A 15,108-nucleotide genomic window follows, 5' to 3' on the forward strand; every position below is an offset into this window, starting at 1 on the left:
GATTCCTCTTTGGACTTTCCCTTATCTTGGGTATGCTGTGCCTCTGGTGCTTTGCCTGCAGCCACCATATTTGCTTCTATTTCTAAAGCATCAGTTTGAATCTAGTCAAGGGTTATGGATCTTCTCTCCCTTAATGTAAATCCAAAATCTTATTCAAATTCCCCTACAAAAGTCACTTTTGCACCAATAGGAGGCGGCTTGATCTCCACTGGAAGACTGTTGTAAAGATTATTAAACCTTCTGATGAACTCAACAATGCTTTCATCAGATTTTCTTTTAATAGAATTGAATTCTGTAAGTGAATACCCATGATCTCGCTTCTCTCCCCATCTCTAGGTGAACTGGTGCTCCATATCTTCCCATGTAGGGATAGAGTTATTAACAAGCCCTTTAAACCACTTTCTTGCTTCACCATCTAAGGATTGCACAAAAAGTCTTAAAACAACATCCAAGTGTTCAACATTGAGATTTTCTGCAAAATTACAAAACACTGCTATATGCTTCTTTGTTGTTTGTTCATCTTCCCCTGAGAAATGAGGAATAATTTTTAGTTATTCTTGAGGCATTGGATTTAATTGTTGAGGCAACTGAATAGGTGCATACCTATTAAACAAGAATGCAGGCGCTGCCATGTTTGCACTTGAACTTACTGAACCTTGAGTACCAGCAGATGTAGAACCTGTCTGAGGGGTAAATGGAGTATGAAAAGGGGGTAATGTAGATATAGGTTCAGGTTGAACAACTATAGCAGATATATTTTTAGATACTGAAAAAGAGACAAACTCTAAAGACTGTTCTTGGCAGTTGGGTTCTTGAAATAAAGTGGATGTAAAAGGTAATTCTTGATCAAGAAAAGGTGAATGTTTGGATGAAAGATGTGCAGAACTGCTACCAGGTGCAGACAGTGTAGGGCTTGGTGTAAATGGATTTTTTGGCTTTCCAACCCTCTTAGAAACTAATCTCTCAGGGTCCGAAAGGACTTGAGCTTTCTGCTACGAGGTATCTGACCTCGTATGAGGCCTTTTTGAAGCCAGAGTTGTTATTCTTGTTCAATACAACCAAATATTTCCTCCTCACTGATTAGCTAGAGGAAAATATTAAAAACCCAGGGAAAAAATGTTCTTCCCTTCGTTCCCCGACAATGGTGCCAATTAATGTTGTCCCTTAAGAAACCAATTTCTAGGATGTGGAGAAATTGTGCTTAAGACATTAAATTTTGTTATACATGTCACTTATTTGTATAATGTATTTTCATTTGAGAGGTCTGAAGGACCTGATCTTAAACCCTTAATATTTAGCTGATATGAAAGTCTCAAGATGCCATGCGATGCTGAATATAAATGTTGGGTGAATAATATTTTGAGAAATTAAAGACAATATGCTGTGTTTGACAGAAACTATTATCAGTAACTTAGAAGAAATATAGGGAAAGGAGTTTTAAATATAGGAGTGCTATTTTAAGGAAATTTAACTTTATTCATAAAAGAAAACAAAGACCTGCAGCTTCATTACCATATTTAAAGAGAGGAAGAGACATAATGACACATAATAGAGAAATTACAAAATCATACCCAACACTGTATGGAAAACTCCTGATTCTTTCATTAATCATCAGTTTATCAAGTACAAAATAGTATAGTCTTCAGATTCTTCAAAATTCGGACCTTTCTTCTATAATTTTCCCTCTTTTTATACATCATGAGACAATTGGTAACTACCAAAATTGTCAAACTACTTAACTACTTTCTAACTGTCTAAAGTAAAAAGTCATTTCAGAACATTACATTGGAGGGTAAAAGACACCTCATTTTCCTCAGGAAATAAGATAACATAAAGTAAAAAGGAATTAAACTATGATTGGTGATTGTTGATCACTGTTCGAATCTGTGGCTTGAGTAGGTGGTCCTGCTGGTGTATCTTTTGTCTGCTCTATCATCCATTCTTTGCATTTTCTCCACAATGGTACATTTGACTTTGGTGCTTCTTCCAATTTGTCGAGTGCTATTCTACATGCTGTAATCCTACTATAAGTAGGCTTATCTATAAACAAAGTCTTCACCATCCACAGAAGCTTAAAATATTTATTAAGGTAATTCACAATAGTGGCTCCCTTCAATATTGTTGTCTTTTCATGAGTGTTGTCAACTTTTCTTTTTGCCTCAACTAGCAAAATCTCATATGTTTTCCATGGCAACAAGTTTCCTTGTAGATCCCAGCAAGAGGGAAGCCCAACTCTAACCCTTTTATCAAACAAGATGTTAAACTTGGAAATTGCTTCCTTTATCTCCTTTATCTTCTTCTCAGCAGTATTTTTGTAAATATTTTTGACAATCATCTTGTTAAAATCTATTGCACATAGCATTCTATCTGGAATGTCATGCTCCTTTAGTTCTGAAGCAGACTTAGAATTAATAAAATCTATCATTCTCTTTGCAAACTTTGATCTGTCTAAATCTTTCTGCTTATCTTGCATAACCACACTTTCCATGTCCCGGACAATTGCTTTCTCATTAGATATAATAACAAGGAACTCCCAGATGCTCTTGATAATTTCAATGATTTCATCCCATAGAATCTCCCTGGATTGAATTAAGGACATATTGCCCTTCATTTTCTATTTCAGACTTTTAATTTCCTCTTCAGCCCTTATAATATCTTCTCTATCCTTCTTTGTGTTTTCCTTTTCCATTCTTGCTTCTTCTTCACTCATATTCAATAGCTTACAAGCTATTTCCAATTCCTTTTGTGCTCTCTTCACATCATGCTAAACCATTTTTAACTCTGTTCCCAACTGTAATACCTGTGCTGTTGGATCCTTTGTATTGGCTGGCATTACTATTGTATAGACATGAGTATCTACCTGTTGTTGCAGCTTATCCAAAGATTCTTTAAGTAAAGAAACTTCTTCAATTTTCTGCAATACATCCCGTAATAGCTTCTCCTTTTCATTTTCAACTTCAGCTATCCCTGCAGCAATGGGATGCTCACCTGTAGGCAGATTCAATTTCTTCTTTAAAACCCCAATCTCTGACTTAGTATATTGCAACATTTTTTGTATTTCAGGTTGGTCATCAGGGTTGACACCTATTTTTACAATAATCTTCTTTAATTCATCTACATGGGCATTCAGAGCCCTGGAGTTGGCTTTATCCAAATTTAAATGTTGAATTACTTTATTTAACATTTTCTCTGCTTTAATAGCAGCTGCATTTGTTTTATGTAAATCATTGACAATCAATTTGCATGTGCAAATTGATTTTGCTAAGCATTGGAAGCTTATGAGTATCAATAGTAAAATTAACAGTTTTGCAATTACTTGTGGACCCAACTGACATTCCAGTAGGATGAGAGAAAGCAATTTTAAGTTGACTTTTCTCCAACTCCATAGCAAATAACAATCTGGTTTTCTTAGGAACAACTTGAGACTCATCTTGAGCCTCCATATTTAACTTCACTTTCTGGTTTCTCTCAGTTATTTGAGCAAACATACTTTGAATCAAAGGAACCTGATCATGAAAAAGTTCTCTAGAGGATGGAGAAGCTGGTGCACCCTCTCTTTCTCCCAATTGGATTACTAAACCAAGTTGTGTTGAAGACATTGCATCCAAAAGTTTAGTCCTTTTTTCTACTTCTGATTCTCCTTCATCCAAATTAATAACATCTTATCTAGCCCTCTTGACACCTTTTTCTGAAATACTAGGGGTTTCAATCTCTATCCCTTGGGTGTTCTGTAAACCTCCATTTGCCATTTTCTCTGTTTTTGGTCTACTCTCATGCACAAAGGCTGAATATCCATTCTCTAACCTCCTCTTTGAAATAATTCGATGAAGGTCATAAGCCCACTCAACCACCTGTAAAAGACACATGTCATTCAATAATTTCTCGACCTCTTGAGCAGCCTATCTAGTGTTCACAATGAAGGGTCATTCTCCTTTGGGAAATTTAAAGAAATATCCTTTCTTCATGGGAACAAAATGAACCTGATCCACATTCAAGCTTTGTCTGATAAATTCAAGAGCAAAGAGCCTCATTAGCAAAAATTTCGGTAACCTATATGGTTTGATAAAGGCTCCATAAAGCCTGATCTCTGCATGTTCTTCAAATATGAACTAGTCTCAACACCTCACATATTTACTCAATTGAAGGAATTTTTGAGCTTTAGGAAGAAATGTTGGGGGCAAGGTTCCATTCAAGATCTTGTAGGCCACTGGAAGGAATAAAGAAGTGAATTCAAACAAGCCACCATCTCCTGGATCACCATTTATCAGGTCTGTCTAGAATACCACTGACTGCTTCTTTTATTTATGTCAACAATATTTAGTTCCAAACCTGTAAAATGTTCAACATTCTGGTACAGAAATAAATAAGTAATAACTGAAGGAAACTTAAAGGACCCAGTAAGAGGTAGAGTCATGAATTGAGTATTGATAGTGCCTACCCAAAATGTTGGAATATCTAGTACTACTTCTAGTTTCATCATTAAAGAGAAAAATCCTATCACTACTTTATCAACCTACCTGGAGTATTGCTTCCCCATAATGTTAGAAATTACTTGCAAGACTGGTCTTATATCTACTGCAAAGATGTCTAAAGAGAACAGATTTCCATCTAGACAGAATTGTCCAGATTTAGGAGCTAGGAATGAGGTAGCATAAGAAAACTCTTGGGATGACAGGTTATCATAATATGTGACCAAAGACTCTTCAATAAAGGTGGTGTAAGTTCCAGATACAGGGTAATTCAAATCGAGGTGGATTAATTGAGAGGTTACTTGGAAAACACTCTCCCAAACTAATTCATTACAAAAAACTTCTTGGGGTACATTGTTGAGGCTAACCACTGAATGAATTCAGGGAACAAGTGAGTCTTTGGGAAAAACGTTGCTAAAACACCTAACCTAACCATTTCCATGAGTATAGGGGACTTTTTATGGTTCAGAGTGACTTCTTGATATAGTGAAAGGTGCTTAATTGTGCAGAGGGTATCAGAAATATCACGTTCAACGTCCGTTAACAGGGTATGGATGACTGAGGAAGAACTTACTTGTTTGGCCATAGTGTCTATGGATGACAATCACTGATGACAGTTGCTGACTCAGAATGCTGAACTAGAGGTGAGGCTGCGCGGTACCAAAAGAAAATGACTAATGAAACGGGGTTTTTTACTTTTCTTTTATATATGGTAATCAAAACGGAGGAAAACCTACAATTAATGTAATGAATTAATGCAGTGGCAGATGAGGTGATGGGGTACAATGGGTGAGGTGGATGGTAATGAATGGGAGTGATGGATGGCATGGAGGAGGTGAGGTGGAGTGAAACGGTGTGGGTGGCCCGATGCAGGGGTAGGGACTGTACGAGAGGTTCTTCAGGCTTGAACCCCCACAGCGATCATGGGTCGTAGATCTTGGTCAACCGGTTGATGTCATGGTCAACTTCGGGGGTTGAGCCTAAATTATAATTCATGCTCATTGTTCCCCCGCAGAGCGCTTTACCTGCGTTTGAGTTGTCGTTTGATCACACTTCATAGAACCGCTCGAGTTTTAGCAGATGGGTCAGGCCCACTTTATATTGCCTTGAATGTCGCTGATAGCATAAATCAAATCACTACTTTAGACTTTCAAATTCTCTTTTGATTTTTCAAAACTTTAGACATAATATTTGATTTTTTTTTTTTTGTGATCATATTAAAAAATTCAAATGACAATGGATGCTACCACAGGACCCAACCAATCCAACTAGTTGTTATACGCTTGCCTTCAGCTGCCCTTATACATGCACTGAGCTTCATCCAGGTCTTACATCACATGTTGGGTTTCATTCAAATCTCCCCGGGCTCCATTAAATTTCCTCTTTCCTAATCAATTCGCCATACCCCAAACATAAAAGGAAAGAAAAGAAACAAACAAGAAGAAAACCATGGCAAACCTATAACAATATGAAACCACAACCAAAGTGGCATGGCCATGTACAAGACACAAACAAAACTGCAATCAAGCACAACAAATCACCAAAAGACCAAAAGCACAAGACTAACAACAAACACCATGACTCAATCCCCATGGTTCCCAGTGCTTCCAAAGGAAAGCTCAACCTGAGCCTTCTTCAAGATTCCACGGAAATTTCTTTAACATGTAATCTCTTGCATCATATTGGCATCAACACATAATTGTGTTGTAGCGGCTAACACCACCCTCCAAAATTTTTCCTTAGCCTATTTTGGAACCTCCATACCAACCTTACACGGTACTTTGTCTTGCTTTTTCAAGTACTCAAGCTTCAGTGTTTTCCTCGCACAAAGGCAGTCTGTCGATCATTGTTGATCCATTCCCCTCACAAGCTGCTTACCCGGACTTGGTCTAGATGCAGGCTGAGTAGCTTCCCCTTGAAAATTGCACATTTATGGAGGGCAACCAACCTTCCCTCCAAGAATTGCGCAATCCTTTATGACAGCCTACTGGGCTCCCGGATTGCGCAATCCTACCAATCAACCCTCCCAGCAAGATTTGTGCAAATTTTCCCACCAGTAGGTTGTTCAGCCCAGGATTTGCACAAATTTGAGCAGTAGTCAGATGCTCTACCTAGTAATTGCGCAAGCCTCCCAGGTAGTCAACCCAGCTCCCAGCTAGGAATGCACATTTTTCCCAAGCAGTTAAGCACTTGCATGCATGGACAGTCTGGTTGACCAATTCCATCCGAGACCGAGGAAACTTGAATTGCATGCATGCATGACTTGATCTTCCTGTAATGGCAAGAGACAACATGAAAAAGGCATCCCATGATTCAGGGAGCTATTTTTAGCAGCCAGGGGTTACATGCAACAACATATCTAGGACTCTTCAACAAATCTGACTCAACTATTCATGGGTAAGTGGCCTCAACTTGTCTATTTCAGCATTTATGTCGCTTGTTGTGTATTCGCTTGTGTGAGTTTTGTTTGCTTGATTTCTTTGAACGCCTGCTATTGTTTACATATATTCTAGCTTGTCCTAGATCTGTTTGAGTTTTTGTTTCTATCTCATTACTGTCGCATGCGTGAAACTGTTTTGCACGGACGTTTGCCCAATCGACGAACAGCCTCACCCACATGCATTTTAATCTGTATGTTGATTCTTTCATTCATGTTTTGCATACACTGTTAGCCACTTCTGCTATCACTTAGTGTCACCATTCATTTCATTGTTTTACTTGCTTTCAGTTGCCTATCGGCGAGTCCAGCCAACCTTGGCCCTGGCTCTACCTTCACCAAGGCTGCATTGTGCAATCTGGGGAAGGAAGGCTCACCTTCCTCTCCAGATTTGCACATTCTTGACCAGCACTGGCCTCGAGGACTACTTTGCGCATTTTTGGAGGACAGTGGCTGCTTGGCCCAAAAATTTGCGCAAATCAGTCCATGGGCCAGCAGTCCTTGCAGATTGGTATGCCTTACCGTCCGGCACGTTCATCTGAGTGTTCAGTGCGGAGAAGTCTCTACATGTTCTGCCAAAGTTCACCTTGGACGTGCTTGCCATGCAGGAAATACCGTACCACATCTCGGCAGGATTGACAGCTAGACTGTAGCGGAAGAAGAAGGAATCTTGGCCCGCCCTTCCATTGTGGATTGGGTTATATGAGATCTGGAGTATCAATTAAGCGGATGTTGAAGCAGAACAAATGAGGAAGTATCCTTTCGACCTCCGAAGCTTCAACCCGTATGACCCACATTGCATTGTGAAGGATCACTGCGCAAGAGTTCAGTTCAACTGGATCCATGGGGCATGTCATTGGTCCGACGAGGACTCATGGAGATACTATTACAATTCCTCCAGACCCAATGAACAGGTCGGCTTCGTCGTAGAGTGGTTAGCAAAGCATCATGGAGAGCACCAACATTAGCAACAGTAGTAGCAGCAGTGGATCCAGTAGAGCCAAGCATACCTGGGCGTGACAAAGGGAAGGGGAAGATTTTCAACCGCATGGAGGAGGATCAAATCTGCAAGTTTTGAGCAGATCCACTTGTAGAACGAGTAGCTATGGCTATTCAGGAGAAGAGGCAGCAGTGCAACAAGCGAATCGCGCGAAGGCAGAGGGATAAGAAGAGAATGGAAGAAGCATAGAAGGAGTTGCATGAGCTGAGGGAGAAACTCTGGAAAGAACAAGAGTTTCACAAATAGGAGCAAGAAGCGCAGCAACAACAGATTCAGCAGAGGGAGCATCACGTGCAAACATATGAAGTAGCGCCCGTACAAGTAGTTGATTCATCTGAACAACTGGCATCAGTTGAATAGGGTGAACCATTGCAGGGGAAATACTTTGCTCATGAGATAAAACAGGCCCTTGAATAGTTGGATGCAGAGATGGAGAAGGAGGAGTTGGAACAGGATATTGACCCCATGCCTCACCACAAAGAGGTCGACTCACCCACTTTATTGCATCTTGATGATTATCAAGTCTCAAATGACCAAGGAGGCACTAAGATCCTTGGTGGTCAACCGAAAGCAAAGATGCACAACATCTCCTTTGACGAATCTCATCACAGAGTTGTGTAGTCTCAGAGAGTACTGAATTTTAAGGACCAAACATCCCCTATGCAATTTGAAGAGCAAGTGATAGTGATTGATGTGCACAAACATCCAACTACTTTGGCTGATGCAGCTAGAGTATATGTCGAAGCCATGAGCTCAAGTGTTTGTTTTCTCATAGCTGAGAATGAGCGAATGGTGAAGGAACTACAGGTGGCCAAGCAGGGAGGAGACTTGGTGACAATTTCCACCCAAGCTGAACTGAAGAAGGCAATACTAGATGAATTATTGTCCTTGGACGCAGTTATGTGAAAATTGTACTCCAAGTTTGGTATCGTGTATAAAGCAGTCATTCATCTCCACGGATGGTAGCAACGATGTGCGAGAAGAGCACGCATCGTGAAGAACATACATACTGTTGTTGATAACATGCAAGCATGGACGATGAAGTACAAGGGAGCCTCACTTCACTTGCCAAAGATGATGAAGGCCAATGCAGTCGAGCTACAAGCAAATATCCGTAGTCAGATCTGGGACTATGAAGACCTACCGAAACTCATCACTATCATACAGGATTCCCATGCATGTGTATTCAAAAGCATGGAGGTTATAGTGCACACCCATAGAATCCCATCACTTGGGACTCTCACCCAGGTGAAGACCAAGAAGCAGGTCCGACAGGAGCTTGACTCGTACTTCGACAAGTTTATGCGCACCGCCACTATCCCAGACTTACCTATCAGTGCAGACATCATATGCAAGTATGTTGCTGGTCTGGCCACACTAAATACAATGATGTGCATGCTCACATATGAGTTGGAAAGAGGAGCCCGATTAGTGTACCCAAATGCTATGGAGGCAAGGTTTAGGTTTCAAATGGATTTCACAACAGAACACACAGACACTGTCAAGGACTACCAATCTTGGCATCAATATGTCACTGTTCATTAGCATGAGGATGTCAAGTAGTTGGACTTCTATGGTTGTCAAGTTCGAATGATGTCTAGCTTGGCTTTTCCAAGCCATTATTCACATGGGTACATGTGCATTGTAATGTTGAGTCATGTCAAGTGTAAGTCAAGTGTCAAGAGTGGATGTAACAGTCATAAAGTAGGTGAAGAGTCATGAGGGTAGTTGAATGGTCACAAAGGGGAATGTCAAGGGTCACCCCACCCTTTGCTATAAATAGTCCCTCATAACTCATTGTATAGGCTTTTGGTCAGCCAAGCTTCTACTAATACTATCTTGAAGAAGGCTTGGACAGTATTGTAACGCACCTTGGCTTCTCCACTGCACGGAGCTAGTACATCTCTTTGGAGGAGCAGGTGGATGTGGCTATAACGTTCCACTGTTGGGGCTACCAGGTTTACATGGATTTATTGTATGATTGTGACTTACACTTCTTTATATAATAAGAGCCAACACATTTTCATGCATATGTTGTTATTGTAGTTGGACTGCTCTAGTTTCTTTAATTATATATGTTGTTTAACTTACGTACTTGTGTATGAACTAATTCACATGCAATTATATGAATATTGTTGTTAATGTTTTGCATATGTTGTTAATGATGTCACCATCTGTGTCGACTGCTCTGACGGACATCAAATAGGCTTTTCACTTGAACCTTGCCATAACAACCGTCGCACTCATCTCGAACTGATCCATGAGTGTTGTACGTGTTATCTTACCTTATATGATGTGACTGTCGCATCCGAGTGGATTGCTCCACCGGAAGATGTGCATGTCCTTTTTGTTGTGTGTTCCTAGCTAAGTTGGGACTGATCCCTTTCAACCTGGAACTCACCTTCACCTCCTTCCCCCTTCAAAGTGTTGGAACCTCTCATACACCTTCCATGACTCACTGCATCAGTCACACCCATTCTGCTGATAGAGTTATTCTACTTGCCTCTGTGCAACATCGCGGTCAAGGCATTACCTTATGACCCACTGCTAGGACTCCTACACCAAACAATATGAGGTCTAATTGGGACTTCTTACTGGGGAGATCCCCTTGACATGTTGGCAGGTCCAACTGTTATGCTCTTAACCTGCAAAATGATACCCAAATACAGAATATGCGAAGAAAAGATATCCAGAACACAGAATAGCAATGATTTTATTATTCAGAGAGTGATGTTCACTTGCCTCTTCGAGGGGGCAACCTCCAATAGAGCAGAGCTCGATTACAAAATAAGACATGATGCTCCTCGCAGGGAGTCTCTATCCTTTATATATGACTCATACATGCAATACCATGGGCCAATACCGTGGGTTTTATTAATACCATCTATCTAATACTACGGCCCATTTGCAACTAAATGTGGTCCCGTCATTAATTGCGGGTTAACCACTTACAAATATTAATATGGGCTTTATGGACTCTTGACTATGACGTGATCCCATGACATAAATAAGGGGGTTAGGGTGGGACCCTAACATGCCCTCCCCCTTAAGACTAGCCTTGTCCTCAAGGCTGAAGCTGCGGAAACTGCTGAAGAATAGTGGCTGGTTCCCAAGTTGCATCTTTCGGAGAGGTGTCTTTCCATTTGACGAGGACTTCCTTAATCATGCGGCCGCGCAGGTGCTTGTCTCGTGTGTCTAGAACCTGTTCGGGTTGAAGCCAGATTGACCCTTCTTCGTCCAATTCAGGTAGACTGGTTTGAACTCGGCAATTGTTCCCAATCACTTTCTTGAGGCACGATACATGGAAAACTGGATGGATTTTCGCAGTAGGTGGCAAAGCCAACTTGTAAGCTACTTCTCCAATGCGCTGAAGTACTTGGTATGGTCCGTAGAATTTTGGAGAGAGCTTTTGACAACCCTTGTCTTTGAGTGATGTTTGCTTATATGGTTGCAGCCTCAAAAAGACCTGATCCCCTTCTTGAAATTGGCGCTCTGAGCGATGCTGGTCAACCTGTTGCTTCATGCGGTTCTTAGCTTGACGAAGATTCTCTCTAAGATGGGCGAGCATGGTTGCGCGGTGTTGTAGGAGTTGATCCACTGCTTGTACTTTGGAGCACCCCTTGAGATAAGAAGTAGGGGAAGGCGGAAATTGACCATATACTGCTTCATAGGGGGTCATTTTGGTGGTGGCATGATAGTTGGTGTTATACCACCATTCAGCCAGAGGTAACCACTGTACCCAAAGGTGTTGCTTTTCTAAAGTGAAACACCTAAGGTAGGTTTCTAGATATTTGTTGACGGCTTCAGTTTGACAATCTGTTTGCGGATGATAGGAAGTACTGAGTTTTAGTTGAGTGCCTTGTATCCTGAAGAGTTCCTGCCAAAAATTACTGGTGAAGATCGGGTCGCGATCGGACACAATAGAAGTGGGCATGCCATGCAATTTGAAAATCTGATCCATGAAAGATTGAGCGACCAAAGTTGGTGTAAACGGATGGGGTAGGGCGCATAAATGAGCATACTTCGACAGTCAGTCCACAACCACCATGATGACTGACTTGTTCCCGGACTTTGGAAGACCTGTAATGAAATCCATAGAAACCTCCGTCCAAATTGATGTCGAAATGGGCAATGGTTGTAATGTGCCTGGTGTGTTGACGGTTTCCCCTTTGTGGCGTTGACAGACATCGCATTCTGCTACGAAAGTAAGGATGTCCTTTTTCATGCCTGTCCAAAAAAATGATCTTCTGGTGCGAGCATACGTTTTCTGAAAGCCCGAATGTCTTGCAATGGGAGATGAGTGCAATTCTGCCAAAATGCAACTTTTGAGGGTGGATGTTGGTGCTATTACGACTCTGTCCCTGTAGCGATGAATATCATCCTGTCACAAGTAGCCCTTGGTGGAATTTGGATCTACCAGCAATTGAGAAATGAGTTGGGATAGCCCGGGGTGTGAAAACCATTCCTTGCGAGCCTCTTCAATCCACTCTGGAATGGGGAGGGAAATTGCTAGCAGAGTACTTTCTTCCTCAAATTGGCGAGATAATGCATCTGCTACACTATTGTCTTTCCCTTTCTTGTAAATGATCTCATAATCATATCCCAGCATTTTGGCGAGCCATTTATTTTGTTGTGGGGAGGATAGGCATTGCTCCAAAAAATATTTAAGACTGTGATGATCTGTGCGGATTTGGAAACGTCGCCCCAATAAGTAAGGTCGCCAGGTCTCGACTGCATGTAAGATGGCCATCATTTCTTTTTCGTAGGTAGATTGGCCCAGATTCCTCCCACTTAGTTGTTTTCTTGTGAAGGCCAAAGGTCGCTCTTCCTGCATTAAGACCGCCCCAATACCTGTCCCCGAAGCATCACATTCAATGACAAAGGATTTGGTGAAGTCAGGTAGTGCTAAGACTGGAGTGGAACACATGGCGTTTTTGAGAGCGGTAAATGCCTGTTGTGCTTCCTCGTTCCAGAAGAAGGAATTTTTCTTTAGGAGTTGAGTGAGGGGCTTCGCTATGCGGCCATAGTTGCGGACAAATTTACGATAATAGCCTATGAGACCCAAAAATCCTCTCAAGCTCTTCAAGGTCTTAGGTTGAGGCCATTCTTGCATTGCCTGGATCTTTTTGGGGTCCACCTTGACACCTTCACGCCCCACAATGTGGCCCAAATACTCAACTTCTTCCATGCCAAAAGGACACTCGGAAATCTTGACAAATAATTTATGCTTGCGGAGCAGTTGCAAGAGTAGATCTACATGCTGAAGATGTGCAGCCCAAGTGCCACTATAGATGAGGATGTCATCGAAGAAGACAAGGACAAATTTCCTGAGATATGGTTTGAGAATGTGATTCATAAGGCTCTGAAAAGTAGAGGGGGCATTACAAAGACCAAATGGCATGACCAGGAACTCATAATGGCCTTCATGAGTTCTGAAAGCAGTCTTGGGAATGTCGACTTCCTTCATGCGAATTTGGTGGTAGCCTGAGCGAAGATCCAACTTAGTGAAGAATTGAGCCCCATTGAGTTTGTCCAGCAAATCGTCAACCACTGGGATGGGAAATTTATCTTTGACTGTCAACTTATTGAGGGCCCTGAATTCGGGACACATCCACCACTCCCCATCTTTCTTGAGCACCATGACCACTGGGGATGAATAAGGACTAATGCTGGGACGAATGACACCTGCTTCCAAAAGTTCCTTGATTATTTTTTCTATTTCATTCTTTTGGGTGAACAGATATCTGTATGGCCGCACATTTGGGGGTTGGGCCCCTGGAACCAAGGTGATGCTATGATCATGTTCCCCTCACGAGGCTGGAAGCTCATGAGGCTTGTCAAAGACCGGCAGATGGTTATTTAAAATCTGTTGCATCTCAGGATGAATTGGTAGAGACTTGATTTCGACTACCTGGATGGCATTAAATTGAGCTACCACTCCATGATGGCCCTTTTTTAACAATTTTTCCATCCTATGCGAGCTGATGATAGAGGGGGCTCCCGCCTGGAGTCCACGGAGGGTATGTGTGGAGTTGTTCTGCTTAAAACTCATATATAACTCCTGGAAATCCATTGTGATCAGCCCCAGAGTGCGGAGCCATTCAGCGCCGAGGACAATGTCGCAACCCCCCATGTGTATGGCAAACATGTGGGTTTTCAACTGATAATCCCCCATTTGATGTTTGACATTTTCACAGCGGCCTTCACATTTCATTGTGCCCCCATCCGCAATTTGGACGTGGAAGTTAGAAACTGCTCGTACAAAACAATGCACTGCTTCTGCGACTTTTTGATGGATGAAATTATGTGTACTTCCACTATCAATCAAGACTACTACTGGGCGATGTTTAAGAAAACCTCTGATTTTGAAAGTTTGAGGGGAAGAAATCCCTGCCAACGCATGCAACGAAATAATTGGTTCGTCAGAGACATTGTCCTTTTGGTTGTCTTCTTCTAGAGCCTCATGTTCCTCAAGTGGTGGATCTTCCTCTGTTGAGCTGTAGTCAGTGGCATCTATTTGAAAAAATTTGGGCTCCTTGCATTTATGACCTGGGGAGTATTTTTCATCACAGTAGTAACATAATCCTTGCTTTCTTCTTTCGGCCATTTTCGCAGGTGACACCTTTTGGACCTTAAGTGTTTGAGTCGTGTTGTGAGCTTGTGGGGGGCTACCTTTAGTGGAGAAATTTGGGCGACTGTATTGGGCTGCTAATGCACGTTCCACGTTACGGGCTACCTTGCAAGCCTCTGTCCATGTGGGAGGGTGGTGCAGTAAGACTTGAGCTTTGATGGCTTCTTTAAGACCGCTGATAAAACATTCCGTGTAGAACACATCTGAGAGACCCCAAGTGCGGAAGGCTAAGGCTTCAAAAGCTGTAATATATTCATCCACTGTACCCGTCTGTCGGAGCTTAGTAAGACGACCCAAAAAAGAGGTTTCCTGTTCAAAGCGGTCTTGAAGAGCTTTGGTAAATTGGGTCCAAGTCCTAAAAGGTCCATTGCAACGTTGATGCCATTCCCACCATTGCCACCTTTCATTGTCCAAGTACATGCTCCCCAACATAAGCTGAGTCACATTATCTAAGATGCGATTCAGTTTGAAATACTGCTCCATTTGTGCTATCCATGCCGACGGGTGAGAACCATCAAATTTATGCATATCCAACTTGGGAGGTCGCTGACTGGGTTGTTGGTGGGTGTGC

The sequence above is a fragment of the Pinus tabuliformis genome, chromosome 4_1, assembly GCF_031772625.1.
Source record: "Pinus tabuliformis cultivar Carrire ecotype Pingquan chromosome 4_1, CPIR1, whole genome shotgun sequence".
Classification (NCBI taxonomy): Eukaryota; Viridiplantae; Streptophyta; class Pinopsida; order Pinales; family Pinaceae; genus Pinus; species Pinus tabuliformis.